Source organism: Marmota flaviventris, chromosome 13 (assembly GCF_047511675.1).
Source record: "Marmota flaviventris isolate mMarFla1 chromosome 13, mMarFla1.hap1, whole genome shotgun sequence".
Lineage (NCBI taxonomy): Eukaryota > Metazoa > Chordata > Mammalia > Rodentia > Sciuridae > Marmota > Marmota flaviventris.
Genome location: NC_092510.1, coordinates 28,173,886 through 28,184,837, shown reverse-complemented (window position 1 = coordinate 28,184,837; position 10,952 = coordinate 28,173,886).

The following is a 10,952-nucleotide window of genomic DNA, read 5'->3' as shown; positions in this document are numbered from 1 at the left end:
CAAGTGTTCAAAGTGAAGGTCAGCCTGGCTCAATGAGAAAAACACAAATCAGTTCTGAAACGTTGTTGCCAAAGATGAACAACCTGAATCCAAAGCCAAATCCAACTCCAGGGACATTCCTGGAGAAATTGTGAGTAATCTTCATAAATGTCAGGGTTCTGAAAGTCACACAAAAACTGCCAGATGGAAGGAGGCTAAAGAGACATGAAAACTAAATGTAACATGTGATTCTGGACCAGATTCTTTTGCTATTAAGGACATTTATTGAGACAACAGATGAAATTTAAATGAAATCTGAGGATTAGATGGTAGTAACATTTCAATGTTAATTTCCTAGTTTTGATAGACAAAGAGAATGTCTCTGTTTGTAGGAAAGACACACTAATTATTTGGAGGATGATGAGACATCCTATAGACAACACTCTTGCAAGTGTTTCAGGAAAAGTAATTCTATGGTTCTTTCATGTTTGAGATTGTTTCCAAATAAAAAGTAAAAACAAGCCAGGTGCAGTGGTGCATTCCTGTAATCACAGCAACCCAGGAGGTGGAGGCAGAAGGATCATAAGTTTAAGGTCAATCTCAGCAATTCAGGGAGACTCCTGTCTCAAAAGACAAAAAAGAAGGACTGGTTCTGTAGCTCAGTGTTAGAGTGCCTCTGTGTTCAATCCCCAGTATCACAATAACAAAAACTCATATAAAAGTAAAAATAAGAGGCCAACTTAGTTGAGATAAGAGATAACTGAGTAGAGATAAGAGAAAGTTTGGAAGGAGGAGAGAAGGAGTAAGGCAGGGGACCGAGTAATATAGCTACATCAGGGTTGAAGGAAGTCATCTATTTGGAAGAGGGGTTGGGAGAGAAAGTGAGATGCTGAAATAGTTGATAGAAACCAAAGGTAGAGTTGGTAGTGGATTTGGAGATGTTGGCAGATTCACAGAGAAAATGCTAGGTGAGTGGGAAGATGAAGAAGAGGGAGGGGAGGAGAATATTTTTTGAATGCCTTCTCTGTATTAAGCACTAGGCCTGGCATTTAAGTCCTGTTTAACCATCACAGAAGCTTGTAAGATGAGAGTTTTATGCACATTTAAAAAAAATGGTTAAACTAATGCTCAAATAAGTAAATTTCTGGGTGAGGTGGGGCTTGACTGTAATTTCAGTGACTCAGGAGGCCTAGGCAGGAGAACCATATGTTTGCCAAGTCAGCCTTAGCCTCTTAGTGAGACCCTATCTCAAAATAATAATAATAATAATAATAATAATAATAATAATAATAATAATAATAATAATATTTTTTAAAAGGCTGAGGATGTTGCTCAGTGGTAGAGCACCTCAGGTTCAATCCCTGTACCTAACAAAGGAAAAAGAAAAAGAAAATTCATCCAAAGTAATGCAGGTAGTAAGCAGAACCAGGGTTTAAATCCCTGTGAGTGACTTCAAAGACAATGAGATGGTAGAGAAATGGTTTCATCAGCTCAAGGAAGAGAGCATTTAATTTTTGCCCCTAGAGATTATAAAGGCACAAAGACTGAGTGAGAAAAATGATGATTTGAAGTTAAGATTGAAAACAGGATATAAATGATCTGAAAATAGGTTTGTTGAAATCCTGGGGAGACAGCAGAAAGAACAAAGAAAATGGAAACCAAAAAGTTCCTTCACTAGAATATGAGAAAAAACAGAAAATCAAAAGAGGAATTTGCAGAAGGCATTGGGGTATGTTAAGCAAATTTCTAGAGTGGCTTCCAATGTCCCCACCTATTGGTATTTATGCCTGTGTACTACTGTCCCACTGAGTGTGGGCTGGACTTACAGACTTGTGTCTAATAACTGAATAGAGCAAAATTTATGACACTTCTGTGATTATAAGAAATTGTAGCCTTCACTTACTAGCATCTCTGTCTTTGATTTTAATAAACAAGCTGTCATGTTGGACAGACCCATATGACAAGGAATTGAGGATAGCTTCCAGCAAATGGGCAGCAAGAAATCCTGCCAACCACCAGGTGAGTGAGTCTCGGAGCAGGTTCTGCCCCAATAAAACCTAGATGTTGGGCCAACACCTTGGTTACGGCTGTGAGAAACCTGAAGCAGAGGCCCCTAGCTTTCTGACTACATGCACTGAGGTATTGTGGTGTGCTGTTTCAGTGTGCTAAGTTATGAGCTAGTTGATCTTTATTATTCATGGATTCCATACTGGCAAATTCACTTAGTAAAATTTATTTCTATCTCTGAAATCAATACTCATGACATTTTCATAGTATTTATGGACATGAACAGGGTGGCAAAAAATTTGCGTCACCTGAGGCACATGCCCCCAGCTGATGTTGAACAGATGCTGTATTTCCTTTTGTTTTGCTCATACTGTAGACAAGTGTCCTTTTCAAAGTCTACTTAGTTCCATGGGCTTTTAAAATTTTTCGTTTTTGTGCTTTTGGTGGTGATTTCACTATTTAAAATGGCCCCCAAACATACTGATGGCTGTCTAATATTCCTAAATACAAGAAGGCTGTATTGTGTCTTTTTTGATTGGATGTTGGGGATTGAACCAGGGCCTGTTGCATACTAAGCATATGCTCCACCATTGAGTTCCACCCCCAACCCTCTGATGTACCTTATGAAGAAAATATACATGTTAGAGAAGCTTTGTTCAAGGTATGAGTTATATTCAGGTTTCTGGCTATGAACTTATTATTAACAAACCAATAATGTATATTAAAATTGCTAGGCATGGAGGCATACCTGTAGTCTCAGTGACTCAGGAAACTAAGGCAGGAGGATCACAAGTTTGAGGCCAAACTGAGCAACTTAGGGAGACCCTGTCTTAAAAAAAAAAAAAAAAAGTAAAAAGGGCAGGAGAAGCAGCACAGTGGTAAACCTCCCTGGATTCAATACTACTACTACTTCTGCCAATAATAATAATAATAATAATAATAATAATAATAATAATAATTAGTGTCTTTGAACAAAAAACACATAGAACAACCATATGTATTGATCAATTGGCAGAAATATTATGGCCAGAGGCTCAGAGGAGTATAGTCTCTATTTCCTGTGGCAGCAATGGATCAATATATACTGATTTGGTGCTTTCACTCACTTTATAAGATATAATTACCATAAATAATGAGAATCACCTGTAACTTGTTAATGCAGCAATAGGTAATGAAGACTGAGGGAACTGGGCAATTCAGCTCACTGATCTAGAGGGAAAGAGTTTCATAAGGAACACATGATCGAGTGTAAGAGCTGTAGGTTCCTCACTAGGGATAAGGCTGGGGAGAGTGGATAACGGTTGTCTCTCTGCCATCTAAGTGTCATTGAAAGGGTTATATATTGAAAAGAGATACTTCTTCCTGGATGATTGTGAATGACACTCTCTAGGAAAATTAGCCTTGTTAGGCCGTCTCCTTGCTCTATAAAGATCACAGCTGTGTGAGGACTGATGTCAAAAGGCACCAGCTTAATTAAACTCTCCATGATGGTACAGATGATGTAACCAGGGCGGGCTGCTGGCAAGCTGTTCCCAGGATACAGCCAACGCAGCAGAACGGCACAAGAGGAGCTGTCAGGGGAACAGCCCCTTGGGGACTCAAAATGCCTAACACAGCTTTCCTATGATCTACGACTCAAAGTCTTGGCTTCAGTGGCTGAAAGCTTGTTTTCCTTTAAACATTTTTAAATTTCGGCCCATAAATTTCATGAGAACCCCTTTTGATTGGATTTTCAATTAGGCTCCCAAGTTTATACCTGACCCTCCTGCCCTACACTCACTCTAATGAGTGTGCTAGGTCCTTAAATACTCATGGATTTTGCATAATAGGTAGCTTTGTTATGTATGTGTGAATGTTTTGACATAACATAAATAGCACTATGCTAAAAATACTGTTTGCTTTTACTTTTTCAACTCTATCCTGTGATTTCAGTGTTGCTCTATGAATGTGTACTTTGTTGCTTCTCACAACTGAGTAGTATACACAGGGTGTATCCACCCCATTTTACCCACTCTTTCCCCTAGTGCTGGACACATGCCCATGGCATGCCTCCCATTGCTACCATCTTAGGTAATGGCTGTAGAAATGAGCACAACTTTCCCCTTGAAACGCATGGTCTTCATTTGCCTGCAATTAATTACTTCTCAGTCTTCTCTTCTGCTTTTTCCCTTACTTGGGTTGAGGACAATTTCCATTGAAACTCATTCCTAAGTCACGAGAACATGCAATATCTCACTTTTTGTTAAGCAACTTATTTTTTTGGCTGGTCCAACAACTTTCCAGGAAGCAGAAGTATCATTTGATTAAGTTGGGGGGGGGAATAAAAGAAAAAAAGCACAATGGTGATTCCCAACTCTGATTTGGCCTGAAAGTTATGAAATTTTAAAAAGAAAAACACTTAAAAATAAGAGAACATTAAAATGTAGTTTTGAGGTATGTTTTATGGTGCAGGGATCAAACCGTATCTATGCTAATCATGCACTCTACCACTGAGCTATACCTCCAGCCTGAAATATAATTAAACAATAAATATCTGCCATGAAAAGGCAAGGGATAGAGAAAGAAGTTGGTATAATCGGGTAACCACGAAACGTGGAGATATTTCCAAGGTAAGAAATGCCTTACCCCAAGGATAAACAATACATTTGAAAGTGTAGTGGGTCAAACCCTGAGACATGAAAGGCAAAAATAAGGGGAGAGTAAATTTGGTGACCAGGAAGGCCAAAATATATACAGTTCACTAGTACTGAGTGCCAAGGTAATCAATGACCAAATAAACTGCTGCAAAGATTCTGGCTGACTCAAAGAAAGCAAGCCATAACATGTGGAATCAATTTTTATTTCCGCATTATACAGAGAGATTATATAGATACATTGTGTCATTACATATTTTATATTATTAATGCACACAATTTGGGGAGAATTTATTTATTTGCCAAAACAAACTCTAATAGATACTTTTATTCAAAGCAATCTGATACATGGTAGAAAAATCTTTAAATATATAAAAGATTAATCTGTGCACATCTAAATGTTTCTAAGGGAGCAAACTACTGAGGCATTGTGATAAGATGACAATTGCAATCATAGTACTGTAACTGAATCCTTAAAATGATATCTTAATGAGAAAGGCTAGGAGCAGTGACTTCCACAAACATCTGGAGTATACCTTACAGAGTAACCCTATAAAACATTGTATGGCTTCAACAGGAACCTCAGGGTTTTCTTCCATTACCAGCTATTGCCTTCAAATTTTCTCACTCCTTGACATTATCTTCTGTGCAGATTTTTGTTCTTTCTCTAGACCAAGAGTTACAGAAAGAACAGTTGCCAATTTGCATAAAAACAATACTTTTGTCCCCAGTAACCCCTGGGTTCCCTTAACTACAAATCTATAGGAAAAGTGCAAAGCAGTTCTCAGAAGTCAGAACCAAAGCAAGAATGCTCAGAATGCCAAGAGCCAGAGAGTTGAATGATGTGAGAGTTTACACCTGTCTACCTAGCTGCTTAGGGACTGTTTTTTTCAGGATTCACCTAGGATTCTATTTACTTGAATTGAATTTACATGGTAGCTTTTTCTCTAACACGTGCAATTAAATTAATCTGTCCATTTAAGATCGTAAAATAGCAGGTGTCTAACATCAAAATGGTTTTGCAGCCCATAGAACAGCCCAAACAAAACCACTGATTGGGAAAGGTGCCCATAATTTCTGTGTGGGAAGATGAAGCTTCAAACAGCACAATCATTTGAGTAGTTAGTTGTTCATAAACAGGCTGGACAAGTTCAAAGAAAATGTGAAGGGTGGGATTGTTGCCACGTCTGCTTGGCTGTAACAAGAGCCCTCTATCAATAGCTCTGTGTTCTTGGGTTTCCACCACAAAGCTGAACACTGGATTCCTCATTACTTAGAGGTTACACATGACTAGAGGACCATGTGGTACATCTTCCAAAAGGGGACAGCGCTGAATGGAGTGTTCAGCAGGTGACCAAACCAGAATATTAGGTAACTGTACTAAGGTCAACACCAGATTCTGGGGTAGGCATCATTTGGGCTTCCAGAAGTAATAATTGGGCTATTAGAGATGGTGGGCTTTGGGGGTTTTCCTATTGGGCTAGCCAAACTTAATCAGGAAACAGATCCAAAAGACCACAAAGTTTAAGATGGTAAGTTGAAAGGGATCGAGAGGGGGAAAGCAGATAACTATGGAGGCTTCTGGAGGAAAGATAGTGGACCTGTGTCTTGGTAAGGTAGGAAGGAAATAGACATGAGGGGCAAGTGAGGTCAGAGGAGCTCAGGTGCAGGTGCAAAGATGACTATTTCAAAGAGGACCAGGGCTCAGTGTCCTGGAGAGCTCTCTTCAGTGAAGTTACCACCATGACACTAAGGCAGACCACCCCTCTCTCCTCTTCATTTTTATTTCTTCCAGTTTCTTTTTTAACAGTCCCCAGTGGACTAAGAATGGCTTCAAGGGTAAGACAAGGACCTTGGCAACACCAGCAAGTAGCTCAAAAGGAACCTTTAAGCACATTTCACTTTGAGACTTAATTAAAATTAAAAGTTCAATTAAAACTTGGACCATGCTTTTGTGCCTAGGATTCCTTGTCTTCCTCAGCTGGCCATGTATTTTAGTTTTCAAAATAAATAATAATTTATTTTATTGACAAAATTAGTTTTGCAGTCTCATTCATCCATTCTGTTTAGAGAAATTATCTAAATTCAAGTGGGGTGTGGGGCACAAAGTAGGAAAAGATATTTGGTAGAGCAAGGATCAGTAAACTTTCGCTGTAAAGATGGTAAATATTTTTGGCTTGGTTGCCATATGGTTTGTTGTTAACTACTCAGCTCTGCTGAGGTAGTGTGAAGGTAGACAGTAACAAAACAAATTTGTGTGTCTGTGTTTCAATAGCATTGTATTTATGAATACTAAAATTTGAAAAATTTTCTTATGTCACGAAACATTTAAAAAAATTTATTTTTCAGCCACAAATGTGAAAGCCATCCTTAGCTTATGGTGGTGCCCCAGATTTGGCATAGTTTGCCAACCCATCTGCTGGAGGCCCCAAATATTTGAAATTATATTGGTATTTTAAGGGGCATAAAAAAACTATAAGGAACTATTTTATAAATAATAGAACATACATTTCATTTTAATGTTGTGATCCAATTTGAGTATCTTAAAGCAGATCACTTTTTTTTTTCAGTGTCAAGGATCAACCCAGGGGTGCTTAACCACTGAGCTATATCCCCAGACCTTTATATTTTTATTTTGAGACAGGGTCTTGCTAAGTTATCTATAGCCTCACTAAGTTGCTAAAGCTGGCTTTGAACTTGTGATCCTCCTACCTCAGCCTCCCAAACTGCTGAGATTACAGGAGTGTGCCACCATGCCACTTTTTTAATAGGCATGTGAGAGGGAAATTCAGCAAATTGGGTTACCAAATAATTTTTGAGTGGGCTACATTAGATGCCCAGTTTGTGGACTGAAGCACAGACAGCTGCTAAAAATTCAACATTCACCCCTAAGTGTTACAATATGAAGGTCTTCAATACTCGTTGGAGAAATGTGTTTTTTTTTTAAATCAATTCACCTAAATCATGATACCTAAAATAAAAAATGATGTAAGTTAGAAACTCTACTTTCCCTTTGAGAAGCTAATGAAGAAGACTCATGTGAACAAGAACACAATGGGCACTTAGCTGATGGTGGTTTTATACTTGTGAATGGTTTCTGGCTGTCCTAAGCAGGCTAGGAAATTTAAAGGTGGGATTATGGGGAGCCACTTTCTTGGGGAGAGTTGAGCACTGTGTACTTTAAATCTAAAGTGTTCATCACAGAGAAATCCAGCTAAACTAGGGAAAGAAATCCACATACGCTTAACAGTGGATTTAAGTTCTCTTATTGGTAAATGCCAGACTAAGGGACCAAATACCACTACACCAAGGGTTAAAACACTGAATTGGAAGTTCCTACTTTCTTGCTAAGGTTCAACTAAAATCTTTGAGGCACATAGTTGGCAAAATAGGAAAATACACACAATTTCATAAAACATGTTAAGAGTAAACAAATTCTCCTCCTGTTTTTCCCCTTAGAAATTTAGAATGGCACCAGGTAGTGCAAAGTGGAAAAAAGTAACATCAGCCCTGTCTCTTCCAGGTAGATATGTTTCAGCAGAACCACGAAGCAAAAAGCATCCTCAGCCCCCAGCCGTGGCCCACTAGGGCTTTTCTTTCAGCTTCAGGTCAATACTGTGAAGAGAAGAAAGCGAGGGAGAAACAAGAGAAACCCAGTGAGAAATATTCAGGAATGAATTGGGTGGCATGGGTTTGCTATTTTCCTTAAAAGACTTACTGAAAACAAATCATGCAGGTTTTTTTTTTTTTTTTTTTATACTAGAACAATCTGGATGAACACAATTCTCCTCTCATTGCCAAGCTTTTCTCTAAAAGATGGAATTTGTTTATTTTTACAGCAATGTTTCTGGAAGCTTTTTATGCCTTTTCAGAATGATCCAGGGAGGTAAAAGATCAGTGTTGAGGCTCCTTCCCAAAGTCAATTTGGACAAGGAACATTACGGCATTTTGGAAATAAAGGATCTGTCACCTTCTAGTAAATGCCCTTTCTTCGTTGTCTGGTTAATTCAGCATGAGCCTGGTCATGCTGAATGTCACTGAGGTCCAGTACAAGGTACCAGGTCATTGGGAATATTTGTTTTTTTAAATGCTCTCAAGGATCTGACTTGCTTTCTTATCTGTAGAGTTTTACTTTGGGATTGTCCTTTTTCTATCCACTGTGCTCCCTCCCTGTATGCTTTTCAAACATACTTTAACCAAACAGGTTATTTAAAAAAAAAAAAAATCTTGTTTATGCTCTAAAAGCTATTTGTGACTACAGTTATCCACAGAAGTTTGTATTAGGTTTGATTTGGATGACTGGAATTTTAGTCTTTCATTCATGGAATTGACCAGCTTCTCTCACAGGCCAAGAAGGTATTCACTTAGCCAGAATGTGAAGCACAGTTGTCTGGAAGGTTTCAAGGTGGGTGAGAATCCTTGAAATCATTCTGTGAAGATTAAAGTGCATGGTCACTTTGTTTCACCTTCTGCCCTTAATAAAAATCTGAGCCAACACTTATACCACAATATCCAACTCCAAACACATTTTGTTGTTGTTCTGACTTTTTTGTAAACCTTCTGGAGTTTGATTCTTCTCTTCTGTTTCCAGTAATCAAAAAGCTAAAAGACTTAATTTCTCCAGTTTATGGAAGAAGCAAGAGATAGTTAAAGGTGGACAATTTTCTTAAAACTTAATACAGGAAACTAGAAACTACCCTGAAGATTGTTTTTTGAGATAACTGGTTTTTTGTTGTTGTTGGGGAGCTAATGAAACTAACAATGCTACTTATTTAAGTCTCACCAAATACAACCACCTTTGATTATATAATGTTTTTAATATATATAAAATTATAAAAGTCATGTATAATATACATATATATACACATATTAAAATTATGAAAGTCATGTGTGAATAAATAAAATTCAAACCTAAACATAAAGGAGATAAGCACTGATGCCTATTTTAAAATCTAATGTTCTATTTGGATAAAAAAAATTACTTTGAGTCAGAATTGAATATAAATGGAGTGTTCCTCAGATGAGCTTAGTTTTCTATCATCAACTTTGCAATGAGACAGAACAACCTTCAGATAATTTTATGTGGTCACATTAGTCGATTTAAATGAGGTTTTGACAAAGTATCTGTGGATCTTGTTTAATGATAAAAAACATTGGTGTTTTATGCAGGAAGAGGGGGAGATGGGCATGTTTCCCTTCTCTCTCTCTCTCTCTCTGAGCACAGTGAGGGACCACTATAGAATTAGCACACATTTCATTTTATTCTTGGCCTGTAAGTTCCTTGGAAAATCCTGTGCCCATATGCAGTTGATCAGTACTACACAAGGTATAAAATGCTTCCACACAGGATTCTTCCCTGGAAGAACAGAAGCCTGGAGTGAATGAAACCAGAAGAAGGTAAATGAAGCCCCTCATTCTAACACTAAAGGAAGCCAAAATCCATGGCTGGAAGTCAGGGGAGAAAAAAAAAATTTTTGGCTCATCTGGGACCTCACCATATTTATAGTGATCATGTGTCCCAGTTGAGGCTTGTGAAAGAGAAGATTGACCAAAAGGAAAGCCCTGTAGGAGAATATGTTCTTTTAAAAAGTGGGAAGTGGGGCTGGGGTTGTGGCTCTGTGGCAGAGCGCTCGCCTAGCATGCATGAAGCACTGGGTTTGACCCTCAGCACCACATAAAAATAAAATAAGATACTGTGTCCACCTAAAACTAAAAAATAAATATTAAAAAAGTGGAAAGTGTCATTAATAATTTGCAGCATTCCTCCCTTCCCCCCACTCTCCCCCACCCTGGAATGAACCCAAACAAGAAGGAATGTTCTACCTTCTTCCCAACCCCAGCAGCCCCACAGACCAAAAGAAGCAAACAGACAAGGCAGGCAAAGGAGTGGGTAAGCCTGAAGATGTAGCAGCAACAGGGCAGTGAGTGACTGGATCGTGCCTTCCACAAAGTTTGTTAATTGCAGAAGCTGTTAACTCATCAAGGGGGTGATGTTCTGTTAAGGAAGGAAATGTAGCATATTTGCAAAATGTATCATGGTGGACTAAGGGACTGAGATATGTATGCTTTGCAGAATTTCATGTGGTAATTTGCTTGAAGCAATTGCTGCCATCATTTCAAAAGGTAGGCCAAGAGTGACCTTCAGAAAAATAGCTGCATGATTTACAACATTTGTTCTTTGTGTCCTTTTCAGCTAGGACTTTCTCTCTCTGGAGTTTTGTTCCTAAACTTCCTTTAGGCTAAGGGCAGCATGGCAACTGTAGAGCTACTGCACTATGATCTTCCAACTTCTCTGTGGACCAGGAGGGGGAAAAAAAGGTGACAAGAGAGACA